Consider the following 18,830-nt stretch of genomic DNA (forward strand, 5'->3'; position numbering starts at 1 on the left):
AAAGAGATTGAGAATGTGCTGGCTTTATCTCACCATTTATATTAAAAGCCTGCTTGACCTCTGCTCCATCCATCACATGCCTACCTGTCAGCATTTCAAACTGGACAGTGCATTCTTATCGCTAGAGGAGAGTAATGATTATCTAATAACCTACATAGCTTTGACGAAAACCATGACTACTGCTAACCTATAGTTATGCAATAGAGTCATAGAACATTCTGTACATAAACATTTGTAAATCTCCTTGTCAGGAACTCTCTGTCATCCTGAGATCCTCTGCCTCTCTGAGATCCTTGTCAGGATCTCTCTGTCACCAAGAGGATGACCTCTGCCAGTACGATTGAAAGCCAGAAACAGATTACTCCGCTCAACAGACCTATACCCTATATTTCACTTTGTCTTTGGCTATCTTTATTCTTAGCTTATTCTCTCCTGTATTATAGGGCAAAACAGTTGATTTCAGTGTTTTTAGTTTTATTGTGATGTGACTTTAGAAGTTATAAAATGAAAGATCTAATCTTGCAGACATGATTGTATTACCACATATAATATTACATGGTAAATGAACAGTAAGTTCATGTAATATTATCAACCTCCTTTGGAAAACAAACTCTCATAAAGATCTGTGTGCCTGTTCATGTTTGCAGGATCGAAACCTGACAGTTCTCTACAGTTGCTTTGCTGTTTGCTATCTACTTAATGCACCTACAGCTATAAATTTGATTTAGAGTGAAGTGTTGCAAGGAAAAAATCTTGGGCAAGATTCCATTTTAAGTCACACTGTTTTAAAATAGTAGAAACTCTACATTAATAGAGATTTTTCCCAGCTTTTTCAATTTATCTCTTACCTTGTAGTTGCCTGCATATGTGCATATGTCAGAACTTATATTAACAGTTTTATGGGAAGTACTTCAAAGAGTTGAAAAATAGGCTGTTTTTATGGGATTTCCAAACAGATTTAGGGGTAGATGTATCCCCTTTAAAAGGGAAAACCAAAACCTCCTTCAGCGTTGGTGAAGGTGATGAGGTTGGCACTGCACACATTCCAACACTGTTACACCCTGGCTCCTGAGGGAATTAGGTAGGGTGTGATGAAGAATTAGTGTCAGCAAGTTATGTAGGACCATAATTTGTTGCTGTAATAGGCTAACAGCAAACAGCTGCTATTTCCCAAACTGAAGAAGAGTCTTTTAGGCTGCACCATAAGACATAACCTTATCATGCCATCATTGCATTAAACTGTGTTCCATGGACAGTGTTTAGCCTCCATTATACTTAAAGTTATTTTAAAAGTAAATGCTATCTTAGTGCAAAGATTAACCAAATCAAAACCATTGTTTATAGGACAGCAATTCAATGAGACAGTACATTTCAGCATTCAGACTTCAGAATAGTTAAAATAAGCATTAAGATATACCACTCGTGGAAATTATTAGACCATGCCTTTTTTTTTTTTTCTTTTTTTTTTTTTTTTTCCCCTTAGGTTTGTATCAAGTAGCTCAAATGCTTCTTCAAACAGCTAAGACAATATTCAGCAATATCATACAGGTAAGTGAATCTGCAGATTCAATTTGTTTATAAATGAAAGAACATAGCCTGAGCTCAGTGCAATTACAATAGTATCAGCTGAGGATTTTCCTCAAACTGTTCAAGAGGAAATTAGACTTGAACAAGGTTATGATGAGAGTATTCTTTTTCCTGAATGGCTCATTGCATACTAACACATTAACTAAGAACACAGAGTAGTATAATATTCTAAAAATGACTGTAGCTATTAATATTTTTGCATTTGTCTGGGAAAAATAATGAGAAGTGAAGCAGAAAGTGAGTAAGAGCTATTGTGTCAATTCATCTGCCTACTAATGTATGTATGTGGGGATTGCTTGCAGCTATACTTTCTGACAGCACAAGAACTTACAATAAATTCTCAGAGCTGTCACAAACTAGTCACAACAAAAATACTCAATTTCATATTTTTATGGCATGTAAATGTTATCAGAAGAGGTTTGCTTAAAAAGCCAGAGTAAATTCTTAAAAAATATAGTCCTCTGAATCACTGCATCAGAGTATAAGCTATTTCCCTAATACTTGCTTTAAGTTCACCTATAAATTGAATCTAATGGACCCAGTTCTAGTTCATAGCTCCCAGAACTCACTGCATCAAAAGCACTGATGAGGCAGATAAAGAAAAATTTTATCTTTACATTTCCTTTGAATCTTCCAGGATTTTATTACTAGAGGTAGCTACTTGTTACAGAGAGTTAGAGCAAAATATGGTCACTGACCCAAGAACCTTACAAACTAAATACAACACAAAGAACAGACAAACGCAGACAGATGAGAAAGAACACGGGGAGAAATAGGATAGTATTGGTCAGAGGGATTTGTAGTGACTTCTGTGAATGTTTCTGGTGTAATTGTAATAAAGTTGTTCATAGGCATCACAGAAAAGAAGAATTTTAAGGTGTCTTTAAAGACAGAGAGTACACTATCTTCCCAAATACTTTTGAGGATTGCCTTCCACTATCTCAGGAGAAAATGACATGTCTAATGTTGGAATAAAAATGATTCAGTCCATGATGCTCTCCTATATTGGACTGTGAGGTGGCAACTCAATAAATAGAAGTGTGCATATGTTTTAGCTAGCACTGAAAAACAGACTTTCCACTTGATACAATGTGATTGAAGTGGTATGATTGCACAAATAGGTAGGAATTAGTTTAGAATATTCTGCTAATATATGGGTGTTGAGGTCAAGAAATAAAGTTACTGTAGTTAGCAAGTCACGAGTCAACAACAACATGGACAAGTTTTGTCTGAGAAATGGCTAAGCAAGTATAATCTTAGGGTTGTTATTGAAAGTTAAACAGTTTACACTATTTAGAATAACCTGGATTTGAGCATACAGAGAGACAACCCCTGAGTCCCAATTGAGAAGAAAGCTGGAAGAAGGTGGGGTGGGAGAGGAGGTGTTCACAGAGATCAAGAAAAGACACAATACAAATGGTTTAGTGGAAAAGATTTAGCAAGTTTTCTTCATGTTGGCCTTGTAGCGATGGCCAAAAGTAACTAAAGAAGTGTTGAAAGGATGGATTAAGGTTCATTTAATTTGGACAGAACAGATAGGCTTGAAGTAGGAAAGCAGATTTGTGGATTTTCAGCATATAAAATGATACCTGAATTTATGTTTGGCAGTAAACCTGCATGTGTCACAGATTTGCTGGGGGAAAGAAGAGGAGTACCAAGAGCCAAACATCTGGATGAGGATGGACAAAGTAGTCTTCTAAATGAAGAATGGTAAGAGAGTAAGAAGAAATGGAAGAAGGAATGAATTTTAGAAGAGGAACAATGATTTACAGAATAAAGACCTAGCATAGCGTGTCAAAAGCAATGGAGAAATCAAGAAAGGTAATTCTTTTTTCTGGTTTGAAAGAGGTATTTAGAGATAATGGAGAGTAGAATTTTATGAAGCCTGTTTAGAGAAGAAAATTAAAGATGGGGAAACTATTGTTTTGATACTTAAACCAAGCAACTAAATAAATAAACAAATAAAGCTGTTTTGCATCAAGCAAAACCATGTGCAAATTGTACTGCTTCTACAGTAGGAACTTACTAAATTCATCAACAAAATGAGCTTTGGGGATATATTTATGCCACCAAGTAGTGGTTAACATATCCAATCCATTTTCAGCACAAAATGTGATGATGAAGTGAAACAGGAACTATCGGAAATACAATAGATTCAAATAAAGTGAAACAGGCTTAATTTGAATATCCACTTTACACTGTTTCACAATGATGCCTGATCTTGAGTTAAGAGCATAATTGTTCTTTTTTAATTGTTTCAGTTAGATAAATTAATTTTTTATGGCTGAGGCGACAGTGTACTTACATATACCAAGTCATGATCGATCTGTAACTCCTTTAACAATTTTGGCAACTGCTTTTATGGTGTTCACTGTGTCTTGTGTGACATAGTTCTAGTTAACAGGACAGTAGGTGTGGCAGTCTGAGGTACCCAGTGGAAGAGAATCTTGAAAATCTCCAACAACTTTATTTTTTCTTGTTTCATGCCATTAATCTGATAATTCCTTCCTTCCTATGCATTAATTTTCTGCTCTTTATATCCAAAGTAAGTTGTTGAATTTTAATTTGCACTATTGTACAAATAACAAATGTCAGCAAAAAGGTTAAGTTAATGTTTTCTTAAAAACAAACAAACAAACAAAACAAAACAAAACAAAAACAAAAACCAACCAAACAACAAAAAAAAAAAAAGAAAGGAAAGTAATGCTTCATTATTTGGGTCAGTTAATTGAGAAGTTTTAGCAAATGTGCCCCAATTAAGCAGATTCCACCTGTCTGTTTGAAGATCCTCTGTTGTTTAAAAATAGCTTTGAAAGTATTTTTTATCTCAACTGAGACAAAAGGTACAGTCCAAGAATGGCCCGCAAAACAGCATATGCTAGTGTTTATACAAAGTGTAATACAAAATAGGTGATTTGCAGTCTACATAACACGTCTTATGAGATTTCAAAACTTTTCCGTTCAACTATTCTTAATACAAAGTTACTTCTCTGAAATTCCAAACGTGAAAGATACCAAAGTTAAAAGTACTGGCATCCACATAAGTTTTTTTAGTGGTGCATGTTAATACTAGCAATAACTTTTAAGAACAGTAGTGTTTACTGAGGACAAACAGATTAATCCATACCTGTTTGATATCCAAAAATCCTCTCAGAGTTAGCAACTTTTGACATCAGTATTTTTTTAAGCTATTAATAGTGTTTTGTTGTTGTTGTTGTTTTTCGTTTGTTTGTTTGTTTGTTTTTGTGTGTGTGTTGCACAATGCTTCTTGTAAAATACAGGGAATACTACAAGGAAGAGTGTAGCCTGGACTTTACAAATGTAACACCAGTTACATTTTGAAAAGTAGATTATTTAACACTAGAAGTTATACAATGCCAACAAGTTACTAACAGCTATAGCTATCCAGTTGCTAAAGACTGTGACATAGGCTTTATGTCAGCAGAAAATTTTGTATGCATGGAATTCAGAGCTCATGAGAGATTGTTGATTGACAGGCTTAGAGATAAAGTCTGCAGCTGGGTGAATTTACTTGACCATTGCTGTTTTTCTACTCCACTTATAAGATGCTGATAAAAATATGTATAAAAACAAAAAACACTAAGACCACCAAAAAAAAAAAAAAAAGAAAAAAAGCAGAAGGGTGCAGATATTTCTGGTGGAAGATTAACCTATATATTTAGAGAAAAACAAACCTTGCTATTTCAGTACATTGGAAGTAAAAATAAGTCATGAGGACACTGAAGCCAGTGGGGTGAAATATTTTAAATGGTGGTCTAGGCATGATAGTTCTTTACCAGTCCCAGTCTCATCTTGCTACAGTAATTATATATGGGAAAAGGGTACAGAAAAAGCTGTGGCTGGAATGACACACTGCAGTCTGGGGCAACTTCAATAACTCAGGGGAATCACAGATTAAGTAGGTACAGTTTAACTACATAATACACCAGAGAACATTATATTTGCCTGTCTCAGACCAGTGCTTACAGATATCACCACTGATCTAAATAAGTCAATGTAGGAATAGGGAAAGTCATGATAATGTAATATCTATATTAGGATAAGCAAGAGGACGGGAAACTATTGTAAGAGAGGAATTCAGTTTTAGAGAATTACCCTTCAGTCTACCAGGGAAGGACTTTTGAGAGGATTCTTCTGAGCATTTGAAAGGGAAAGAACTTTTTAAGGCCTATGAGTTTCACGTCTTGCATTTTTCCATCTGAAAAATTTGATTTACAAGTGTTTTGTCACTCAAACTGACTTTTGTATTTTCTATGCACAGTTCAGAGTAGTGGGATGAAATGCCAGGATTTGGGTACTCTGGTTTTTGTAAAAACTTTTTTTTTTTTTTTCCAAGAGCATCCAGTTCCTCTATGAACTGAAAACTCAATCAGTAGTTACTTTCTGTATCAAATAAGTTTGAAAAGGAAAGATAAGTTACTCATAACCATTCCCACCACTCCTACACATGTATTACAGAGGTGATGAGTGGAAATAATTTTGCCATCTTGTATAAGTCTCCGTTAACTGAAAGCTATTGTTTTTCACATTAAACAATTACAGCTGGAAATGACAACATATGTTGGCTCATAAAGATGTGAAAACATCTTCTAGTTCAAGTCCATTGAACAACTTATGAAATCATGGAGTTTGTATTTTTGGTTCTGTTTCTTCACTCCAAAAAATTGTTAAAAAGCTAATCAGCTGTATTTTAAATCACAACTTAATAAAATTAGCAATAATTAAATATTTAAACATATTACTTGGTATATTATGACTATTAAATGTAGATAAAAATGTCTGAGCAATGGAGTCTGACTAGCTTTTTAGGTGTTTTTGTTTCCTACCATACATTAGTAAAATGTCTTATAGAAGTTTGCTATACAGATCTCATGGAGAAGGGAATATGGAAGTCCCATACATTGCTCTGTAATTACTTTGCATAAACACTGTTTCCTTGCAAATTTTGTTTTTCCAAGAGAAGAAACATAAATCTAAACTGTTGGAAGGCTTTATTTAATTTATTTTTCAATCAGTGTCTCTTTCGAAGATACATAGCATGTACTTTTAGCATGATTTTTCATGTTCAAACTATAGCTGGAGGACATCTCATGAGAATAATGAGGTTAGATCAATCTGTTTTTCTTTTCATTGCTCTATATTTACATCCTGAACCTCCAGATAAGTTTACATGGACAAGACTTTCACAGTCATACTGAATGCCACTTTGTTGGAGAACAATAGGAGGATGCACTGTATGGTCCCTGGTGAGAACATACATGAAAAATTGATTTTCTTTTTCTGGATGGTATCATATATATCATATATGTAGAATTAGACATTAGAGACTAAAACCACCTCAGCTCCTGATTCAAAACTTACCTTCTGTAGGTAATCAACAAAATGCATCCCATTAGGATATGCTTCTAGTGATTTATGAAAACTACAGTAAATAGTTGTGTTATTTTAGTAACTTTTCTAGGTGTTGAAACCATATTTTATAGTCTTGAAACGCTAGTCAAAAAAAACCAACATCCTAACGCAAAAAAACCCACTATTTACTGTTCCCATTTGACAGTGATTCAAAAGGGATCTTTCCAGACTCTAGATACAGCAATGAAGCCAAATGAAGCCAAATGCTTTAGTGTTTCCAGGGACTAGAGGCCTGAACTGTTTATCCTTATTTTTAAAGAATAATGTCAAACCCTGTGCTAGCTTCAAGTTAGAAGAATTGAGTTCCTGTCTGTGTCATGATACAAATTGTTATTATAATTGATATTGAGCCAAGTTATTTTTCCCCCATCTGTGAAGCTGTGGAAAATGGATTCATTAATGAGTCTTTCTTTCAATGATTTGGTTTCTTGTTCTCTTCCACATTAAGAGTAATTACTTTCCCACAACCTGGCCTCTTTTGATGAGTACTACTGTTTTCCAAATGTGATTGGTTATTGATTTGCCAAAAAGGGTCTAATTTAGAAGTCTAAGAGCACAGCTGGGAAGAAACTGAAAAAAAGTATCCAAATCATTCATACTGCATTTGACAGCCACAAACCCAAAGCGAAAACTGATTTTTGAAGTTGTTTTCCAGTCATATTTATTTTCATGCTTTTGCATGTTTTTAATACCAGGTGTCAATTAAAACTCTACTTAAAACTTAGAGTACAGATTTTTTACTGCAATAGCAACTGTTCACAGTAGCTTTTCATGTTCAAAATTGCACAGCAGCAGCAAATGTGCAATTTTCTAAAAGTGCATCTGTCTTTTTTCAGGTTGGTGGACTTGTACATTATCTTATTTTGGAAGAGATACCTATATTAGTATCGTATATTAGTATCCACTGATACTACAACTATTTTTGAAGTAAGATTAAAGTAGTGCTTTGCATGAGTACATGACGTAGTTTCCTCATCTTTTTTTTTTTTTTTTTAGATAGAGAAGTCTACATGTCATCACTGTTAAGCTGAATAGGAATGAACACCATGAATAGTGTAGTTAGTTCAACGTGGCTATTTAAAATTTAAGATACTTTCATGTGACTGATAGTGTTAGAATATGGTCACTACAGAGTTAGAATAATTCTGATCTATGATTCTATTCTGATCTATATCTGATCTATGGAAATTTTCTAATGCTAGTGTTATAGTACCTATGCCTTTTGAACATTGTACAAAGATCAAACCATATAACATAGGATACAGCAATATCATGGATGAAATTCTCAAAACACCTGAATCCAAACTTCAGAAGCGATTTTAGGGGTGGTAATAACCAGTTTATAGATAAATGCAGACACCTAAATGAACAGTTAGTAGGATATCCAAGAGTATCTCTCTCTGTCCTTTCACTTTTAGAATTTGGCAGCTGGTTTCAAAAATAGTTAGATGTCTGATAACATTTTGAGCATCTAATATTCCTGAAATGTGGTCCTTCAAACAAATATGATCTTTCACATATGTTTGTGAAAAATCAGTGAACCTAGGATTCAAATGATAGATTCATCCTCATTGTCCAGGAGAATTCAATGTAAATACACTTGGACACAGCAGATGGCATTTGCTTTGCTTCTTGGTCTCTTATCTTCCAGAGAGAAATATATAAATGTCATTTTAGGCCTTGAAAGGAAGTTCAAAAAGAATCTTGGATATGGTGATGCTCAGTATTGCAATGTCCTCAAATTATGCTGTGTGGGCTTCACTATGTGGAGCTTCTCTTAATCTCATATGGAGGAATTAATGAGTATTAGCATGCTGGGCACTGGGAAATGTGAATACACTGATAGAACTGGGAAAGAAAAAAGTGACATTCTGAACCTGAGGCGCTTTTTCAGTTAAGTGCCATGGTGAAAGTGAGATTCAGAGCTTCAGAGAAATTCTTTTTGTGTTTCTTTGTAAAACATACTGGTAACTGTCTGATAGCACACTTCCTGGGCAAATACTCCAGCTCTTGATTTACAGAGCCACTACAGTCAAAGGAAATTTCAATCCATGTCTTCAGAAAGTATCTTAGTCATCAAGCAAAAGGTGTTCTTTATAAGAACATGTTTGCTATCTCTTCCTGAAGACAGTTTGCATGACATAATAGAATACAAAACAGGTTTCAGTCAAAGGGAAGCGAGAGAAATCTGAAAACTATAGTTCAGGGTTTAGGGTGTTTGTCTGGAAAGAAGAAGACTCCTAGGCTACATATATAGTAGTAAATTGAATAGGGTCTGAGTGTGGTCTTCGATGGATTTAATTATTAAAATAGATGTCCCTATCTTTAGATATCTCCAGTGTAGATTTCTGCATCTGTGCTAGTTACTCCAGGACTCTGTAGGAATAGAAAGAGACAAGAACTTTTAGAATGAGATTAATCTGAGCTATGTTAGGTATCTGCAGTAAGATGATGGAGAACTGTGCTGCACAAGGATCACTTTGCTCCAGTTACTACACAGGGACTCTGAACAACAAACTTGGATGTAGATATCCATTCCTGGTCAGTAGAATATCACACCCACCTTAAATGAGAGATGAGCTGCTATAATAGCTCATACTTGACAATACCACTGTGGGACAGGCACAGCTGTATATTCTTCAGTGTATCTGCAAACAACTGATCTCAAGAAACAGATTTTTACCTGCTTGTTTCCCCCAGCTGCTTGACACAACCAATCTGCCCGATGCGCATGTGTGTGTTTCTATCTTTGCTGCTAGCTAATGAAAATTAGCTGTGTTAAAAACAAAGCAAAACAAAACAACAACAAAACAACAACAACAAAAATAGTATTTTAAAATATTTAGGTCAATCAACGTGGTTTTGAGAGTAACTAGTTACAGAGATCTCGGCTTTCTTTATCACTACAACACAAGAATAAATCTGAAATCTGAAAACCCACAGACCTATAGGAAGTAACGACAAGAAGCTGGGGATTATAACTGTGGACATCTGAATCTGTAAAATGACTGGCCAGATGCCAAGACAGGCTTTGTACTTACCTACCTTTGTATTCTTTCACTATCTTCTTATTTTACTCTTGGATATGTGACTGGACATCACCTTGTCTTTGAAAACATCACCAATGCCCAAGTCTCCCTGTGCACAAGGCTGAATATTAATGTAGGTGACAAGACCCATGCAGATTAGGCACTGCAGGCCTTGGATGTTATGTTGCTCATACAGTATCATTTACAGGTCTTTTCAGGCTTCTGTAATAAACTGGTAGACCTGATGAATCTCATGGACATGGTTTGCTAGACTTCAAAACTACACTTTCAACAATACCATTGATGTACAGAAACTATGCTTCATTAATGCTATTTAAAAGCATCATTTAGTTATGTCTCCTCCTTAATAAGTGCCTCCTTAATCTGTGCAACTCTGATTTCAGCTATTAAAAAAAAAAAAAAAAAGCTTTTGGTCAAAATACATATGACCAGTATGCTTAATATCTGATAACCAATATGTTGTTACAATGTGAGGGTAAAGTGATACATTCAGTTTAATTATTCAGGCTCAGTTTGTCAAGAAAACAAGCGTGCTGTGCATCCATAAATGATCGCATACCACATCAGAAGTAACCTGACAGAAAGCTGTGCTTGTTCTGCACCATTCTGAGTCTGGGTATGTGAAAGGCTAAAATAATTGCTCTGGGGAGCATAGAACATGCTTAAACATTTAATTCATTGGAGGTGCAATTACTAGAAAAGAATGACAGAGAAGGCAGAAGTAAATGGAGTTCACTTACCTCTAGTGAAAAAAAAAAACAACAACGGATTGTTAAATGGCAATGGGAGATGGAAGACCATATTCCAATTTATTCTAGCTTAGATCTATGACTGTACGCTAATCTGTTTAGGAGTCCCAACGCTGAATGTCCAGTCCTGTTCATACTGTATTTGGTAGTACAGGTCTCATTCAGGAAAATCTATTATGACCGAAGAGATAAAACTTGAATTAATGTATTCTGAAAAAATTGGAAATATTATCTTGAATATAGGTCACTGCAGTTTGCTTCAGCTTTTTAATATAAGCTGTTTTGCCATATGTTTTTTTCTTTGCACCAATGGAGCAAAGGTATAATGCACTATAACAAGGAAACAAATTAATTTCCCTAAATCAGCCTTGACCAAATATGCCTACTTTCATGTTTCTCTGTGAACAGCTTATATATTCTGCACTGAAGGTGAAAAGCAGCTCTTGTGCTTGATTACCTAATTACAGTGAAAACAGGAGATATTTGGTAATATGCTTATAGGAATCTAAATCACGGAAGTTCCATCTTGATTTTGGAGCAGTTCTTTTTTTTTTTTTTTTTTTTTTTTTCTTGGTCTCTTGTTAAAGTATGTAGATTATATTTCTTGCACACTTTCACGGCAGGACAATAGGATTTTTAAATCTTTCTCCATTGTGACTTGCTGTGATGAAGTACCTTCAGACATTCAATCTGTATGTGCCCTTAACTTTCTGAGTTGAAAAAAAAAATGGGCACTGTTTCTGTCTCTGGACTTCTATGAACACACTAGAAGTATAAATTTTGTTTCTTTTGGCTACAGGACTGCCATTTGTCTGATCAATAAACTAACACAGTCTGAATTAGATCCTTTTTATCTCATCAATCACATATATTTGAGGTCTCCTTTATCTTCAAGATCCTCAAGAACCTACCTCTTCTGGTTTACCATTTATTTATTTATTTATTTATTTTTCCTCAAGGACATCCAGTAACAATAGTTTATTTTCCTGGACACCTGCTCTTAGGAAACATGGAATTAGATGACTTTGCTTTTGTCTTTAGCAGATGTTTTGGAACTTGTAAATCAATACCATATTTTATCCAGGCATGGAGGTCTCAGTAAGCTTTGTGGTATCTGTTGATCAGGTTGTAGGAGCTGTTATAGTAGGCAGGCAGCCCCCAGCTTTGCTCCCAGCACCTATAGAAAGTGGCTAGCATTGTTCCTTCTGGCACCTCATGGCAGGACAACTACACAATGATTCTCGGAAATATCTCTTGTGTTTTTAAGCACCTGCTTGCGTCCTGATTGCATCGTAGTAGGGGAGGGGATTACATCTTCAGAAATGAACACAACTGCATTGGTGAATGTCTGGTTTAACTGATGCCGTATATAGGCTAATTAATTGATTCTTTATTTAAACAATTTAAGCTCAGTTTTGTTTGTATTGTTCAGGAACCTGATAATTAATTTAACTGAGATAGATTAAGGGTTAGAGATCTCTGTTGATTACCAAGAACTGGCCCAAGGATCAAGTATTCTGAAATGCACTTTCCTTTATACTGGAGCAGCAGACCAGTATATTCAGTATACCTTTAGCCCAATATATGCTTATCAGAATAGAAAATGATATATATAATTTAGTTTTGATTCTTAATAGCATAGAATTGTAGTGTTGTAGGAGCACTACAGCAGCATAATTTGTTGTACTGTCATATTTACTATGCATTCTATGAACGCCCAAAATGACTTTAACTTCTCTGATTGAGTATAATAATCAGATTCCTACTGAAAACATTCAGCAGTAAGGGACATCTGGAATAACTGGTCACTAGCAGAGTTTTGTGTTTTTTTTCACATATATTCTGAAGGATTTTCCTAAGGGAAAAAAAGATTAAGTACAGATGTTCTTCCTTTTATTATCCACAGACCGCTGGGGAAATAAAACATTTTAATGTTAAGAATTTGAAAGATTGTTTGCAAACTTCTGACCCAGCAGAAAAGCCCTGGAAATCATTTGTTAGACAGTTTCTTACACAACCACTAAGTAAACCTTCATGTTGTTTCAGTTACAGACAGAAAATACAGGGAAAGTATGCAGATTCTATCTTGAAATGTACAAGAAAAATATAAGGCATATCTGAGCAGCAGAAAATAAATAAATAAATAAATAAATGTTCATGCTGTAATCTTACACAAGTACCTACATTCCAGTCAATCCCTGCTTAAAAAAAAAAAAAAAAAAGAAAAATGTAGAAAAGAATGGCCTTTGAAGTTACAGTTTAAGAACCAACAGAAAGCAGGAAAGAAGTCTCTTAGCACAGACATATTAAATACAGAAAAGGAAGTTTGTTTGTCATATTAAAGCATCTCTCAGATAATTTTTCTCTCCCAAGGGACTGTGAGAAAGGAATACCATCTTTATACACTGAAGGTTCATTTGTGTGACACAGGCTTGTAATTTCTTTATTATATTTGTGTGGCATTTACCAGGATATCAGCTGTTGTTCTTCTATGTGATCCATTGTTAGACTCACTATTTTGTCACTTGTAAACACTGTAAGGGTTTAACAGAGCATTATTGTTTTCAGTTAATGGTAATAAAGTGTTTCTTATAGGCAAACTACTAAATGTGGTGAAGACAGTTCCACTGAGAGTTAACTAGAAAGAGTAAAATCATGTTTAGGTATTGCTGATGCTATCTTTTTGTTTTATATGATATCAGTTTGGACTGGAGAGATTAAGCTCAGATTCGAGACAAGAAAAAGGCCAGCTGATGTTGCTCAACCTTAATAGCAGTAGGTTACACCCTCTGAAAATGTTCGCTATGTTCTGATAAGAGAAGAAAGCAAAGGTAACCTTTCTCCCCTCTAGAGTGCAATTACTATTATATTTGCACTGGAATGCCAGATTTAGCAGCTAATGGTACTTACCTATTTATACAATTCTTCAGAAGGAATATTTTTATTGACAGTGTTGACAGCAGAGATACCCTTTCCTTGATATCATATAAATGAGAATGAAAAATGTCAGCTATTAACATTTGTAATACTAAATTGCCCGGAGATCAACCCTGTATTTCTAAATTTCAAGCTGAGAAATTTAAATGCTGGCAGCTGCCTCCCCACATTTCACGTGTCTCTTGAAATTCAGTTTTCCTATGGAATGCATATATCTCTTGATTTGTCTTCCACATCTATGATTGCAGATCTCTTAGGTTCACCAGAAACAGCGAATTCTTTGTATACTGTTCTCATTTAGAAATATATATAAAAAAAAGGGGGGGGGAATAAACAAAAAACAAAAAAACAACACAAAAAAACCCTTGGCTCGTCTTCTGCATTCGTATATTAACATTGACTTTGGAAGAAACAATATGCCTGTTTGATTTTTTTCAGATGTGGAGCCAGCAGGGATTTCTCTGGCTAGGAAAATATAACATGATTTGAAATTTTTTTCTGCATTTTGCTCTAGAGATTTGCAAGTTGATTATTAGGAGTGCAGTGTGAGTAGATGTCATAGGATGGTTTATGATTGGGTTATGTTTATTTTGGGCTCCAAACTGACACAGTTAGGGTAAGGAAAATAGAACAAGTTTTGTAGCAGTTCAGATATTTCTTGGAAAGACGTGTTGAGCTGAGAGGCTTTCTAGGAAAATGTAGATCATCTTAGTTTTAATGTCTGGATATATCTAAATACAATCTGCCTGATTCTGACCCAAGAAACAAAGTTGGGCTTTTCATTTAAAGTAACAGGAGTGGAAACTGGGTTACAACATGGTGGAGACAGGCTAAGGAGACAAGATATAAAAGACTTCAGGCATGAATATAGGAAAGAAAAACAATGGCAACAACAAAATCACATAAAAAGGAGATAGTGGAGATTAGCATAAGCTTACAAAAAGTCTTAATACCTTTTTCACCTTAATACGTCACAAAGGCATGAGTATGTTAGATAGTTTTCAAAACAATGTGCAGATTTTTTGAGTAGTACTTAGTACTTCTACCACATCTGCATATGGAAAATTATTTTTGTTTTGGTTTAAAAATTATAAATCAACATCATTATTTATTTCAGTGTTCTATCTAGAATCCATCTAAATTACATTCCTCATCTTATGAACTGTTTCATCCTTTCCAGTGATTGACACAGTAACTTACATCCTTTCTAGCTGCTGACACTTCATCTTCTTTTGCTGTAGAAATTGCTCAAAGTGACTGCTGATAGCACTTTAATTGTATCTGGCAGTTAAATGTAGAATTTTGGTGATTAACATGTCAAATACTTAATGGATCCAAGAACTCTTCTACTTTTCTCCTTAACAGCATCTCTACCTGAAATTGATATTTTTTTACTTGAAATTAATATTCCTTTCTCTGCTCTTTCCTCTCATCATGCTTTTAATTAATGCCAGAAGAAAGGTAGTAGTGATTAATCATAGGCATTTTAGTTTAGGTAGCAACGTATGTGGGAAAAGTAATTTCAACCACATTTGGAGTGTACCATTATAATGCTTTGAGAGGCAAGAATATGAATATTCTGTCTTGTGCACTTTATGACAAGGAGAAAATAATGTTATTGTAAGGGCTGTTCTGCTATCCATCCTTGTAAAACTTAGTGGTTGATTCTGAATGGTTTTAAATGTTTCTAAAGTGTATTTATAGCCTGGCACAAAGCCATCCTTAGTGTTCAGTGAGTTCTTATCAAACCTTCAGTGATTCAGACAGGACACAATTATTGAGCTGCTTGCCAAGGTTCTGTTGTCTTTCCTGAACTGTTCAGCCATTCCTCTCAAGGGTAAAATCTCAGCAGAATAACCAATAGAAATTGCTTCCACACACAGACATACACTGCAAGAAGCTGACATTTAGAGCAAGAGAATGGACTCGAAGCCTGCAGTTTCCAGATTCTTGATTCCTATTTTACTCTGACTTCCCTTGTTGCCTTTGATAAGTTCACAAATCCAAAATTTCAAGCATAAGCTCTAATTTTCCCTGCAGTGGAGCTAAAAAGGTAATTTCTAGGACTCTTGGCAGATCTCATCTGTGCTGAAACCCCTCTCCTTATATTTCTGCTTCCCACCTACACATTTTCTTCATCTCAAGCTACTGCCCACTGTGGTTAATGCTATGAATAGAAGCACAATCTTTTTCTTTCTTTCTTTCTTTCTTTCTTTCTTTCTTTCTTTCTTTCTTTCTTTCTTTCTTTCTTTCTTTCTTTCTTTCTTTCTTTCTTTCTTTTCTTCCTTTTTCTAAGACAGGTTTTGAGCTCCAGAGAGGCCTTACTTCTCCATCCCTTCCTGTGGAGCCACCTGAAAGCAACACTAGCTGTCAGATCCAGTGAAATGACTGTCAATTGATGTGAACTTCAGGTTCACCACTTTACCATCCTGGCTGTCCTTGTCCTCCCCATGTATGGAGCAAGGATTTCTTTGACTGGAGATTTAGTGGTTCTGCTGGTAGCTCCTTTTTCATTCTGTACCAAGGATATCTACTATATTATTATTATTATTATTATTATTATTATTATTATTATTATTATTAATGTTCTTTTGGTCATAGATTTCATTCTTTTTACACTGAATTTTACTCAAGGCCTGAAATAATTACATCACCAGAACCCCCCAAACAAGGGGAGAGTTAACAAGATGAATGGTTGGCCTAATCCTAAATTAATGAGCTCATTTAATATGTGTACTGGACTTTTAAATTCTGTCTGCATTCAACTTGGTTTAGAAATACAGTTGAGGTATTTAAAAAAAATTCTTTACCATCAATAGCATTTTAAAAATATGTAGGAGAAAAAGGTAAACTAAAGTCTTAAGCTCTTGGAGGAAAACATTGCTGTTTATGGTTGTGGGCTCTCTAAGTAATTAACTGAATTATTTGTAGAGAATTGTTACTTAACACATTTCATTATTTTATAAAATGTTATTGTCCATGGTTTGTGGTAATATATTTTGTGTAGCAGTATATAAATTAAATCACACAGTCTTGAAGGGATTATAAAATAATGTAGTAACTGAAATTAGATCATAAATGACTAAATAATTGAAAAATGGATTGAGTAATCAGGATTATTTTGTATTCATTCAGGAGAAAGTCAACTTTGAATATATAAAAAGAGAAGGGCAAAGAGAATAGTAGAGTATCAAGGTACTAAAAAGTATGTTTCATTATTAGGGAATTATATCATCTTACTACAGTTCTGGAATATTTTATAGAGTAACTTTATGAAGTTTTGTAAATATGGATCTCTAATTATATCAAGTAAATTTTTATCTGAGGTTAAGTGTTACCGGTATTTAAAGGGCATCTTTTTATGAACTCTGAAATTTATGAGTACTGTGTAGTCTAAATCCAAACAAAAGCTACTTTCTAATTATTTTAATTTGGTAAGAAGTATTATTTGTTTTAAAGGAAAAAAATCTTATCAGTTTGTTTACCAATGATAATGTTGATTTTAATTATGAATAAGCAATCAGGACAATCCACAGTGGTCAACACTGAGAATATTAACATTCATGTAATTAAAAATAAATATGTGGATGTGGCTTACGCAGCTTTGATGATAGAAGTAAAGGAAACTTCATTTTGTTTATGCAGTAGTTAGCTCAGTCACTGACATTTGCATAAATACTTACATTATTCCGTAAATTGTGGTTGCCACAATACAGTCCTTCAGACATAATGGTAGTAGAATCCTACTGTCATTTCCCTCTTGTACATAAAACTCAAATCTCATTACTGTTTACATCACCAGAATGTTTTTGCTTTTCCCCAGAACTATCCCCCAAACTTTTGTTGTATTTATGAAAGTTTTAGTTTTATGAAATACAATGCAATATTCTACAGAAAACTCACTGCATGTTGTGTTTGGGCAAGTTTTGTCAGTGCTCAGTTTAAAAATGACCTGATACCTCTATGATGAAAACTCCACCTCAAACCAATACAACTCTTACCCTCATCTGAACAATCAATCCTACAAAGCCTTCTCTATGCATTATGTGAGGATCAAAGACATTATAAAGGGAAAATTTAATTCATAATAAAAACTGAACAAAGTGAGATAGCATGCCCTAGAGATGAAAATAGGTGAATACAAAAATAAATCGGTTAAAACAAACAAACAAACAACACCAAGACCTGCTTTAAGAATTTAAGAAAGAAGACTACAAGACCTAAATGTCAAAGTACCAGTTCTAGTAAAAATTAACTTACAGTGACTGACACACACACACACACATAAAACTTAAATGGTTTGATGACATGCAAATACCTGCAACAAATGAATTTCAGAATTCATTACTGCTTCCATCAGATGGCCTGTTTTGTGGTGACAGTACTGTTGTGAATACAAAGGTATTCCCAATTTGCAGTCAGAAACCAAAATGGGGGAGGGTTTGCTGTGCTTGGGAATTATCATCTATTTAAAATCTCCACTGGGATGCACCAAAAGCTGAGGTAGCTCCTGGTGCCTTCTGGCATGTTCAGTATAAAATGGTGAAATGTGAAGGCTCTTTGCAGCTGAGCAGTAATGTTCAAGTTATAAACCAGTGTATTATCACCAGTTGCCATAGACTTAATCCCAACATACTTCAGCGTTAGCAGTGGAAGGAGAATCAAGTTTCCATGCCTCTTACTGGAGTTTATTGAATTAAGAAGGTTGTAACACAGAACAGATTTTGCTCTGAGCTTAGCCAAAGCTAAACATTAAATTTCATACAATTATTTTCTCATTTTCTTTGACACACTTTAAAGGACAGAATAGTGCAGGAGGTATTGTTTTATGGAGAAATTAGCCCTGGTTTGGTGAAATGAAGACATGAATTGAGTCAATCAGCAAAAGAAGGCAAATATGAACAGAACATACATCACACAGCTGCTATTTAAGTTAAATTGTTCCATAAGAAGCTTGGGACTGCAGTGAAAGCCAGCAGTCATCTCATTGCAGTGTTCTCTTTATTCTCCCAGCAGCCCTCCCAGATTAACCATTTTGCCCACTCTGTTTTTTTTCTGTAGACCAGCATGCAGC

This window comes from Cygnus olor, chromosome 2 (genome assembly GCF_009769625.2).
Source record: "Cygnus olor isolate bCygOlo1 chromosome 2, bCygOlo1.pri.v2, whole genome shotgun sequence".
Taxonomy (NCBI): domain Eukaryota; kingdom Metazoa; phylum Chordata; class Aves; order Anseriformes; family Anatidae; genus Cygnus; species Cygnus olor.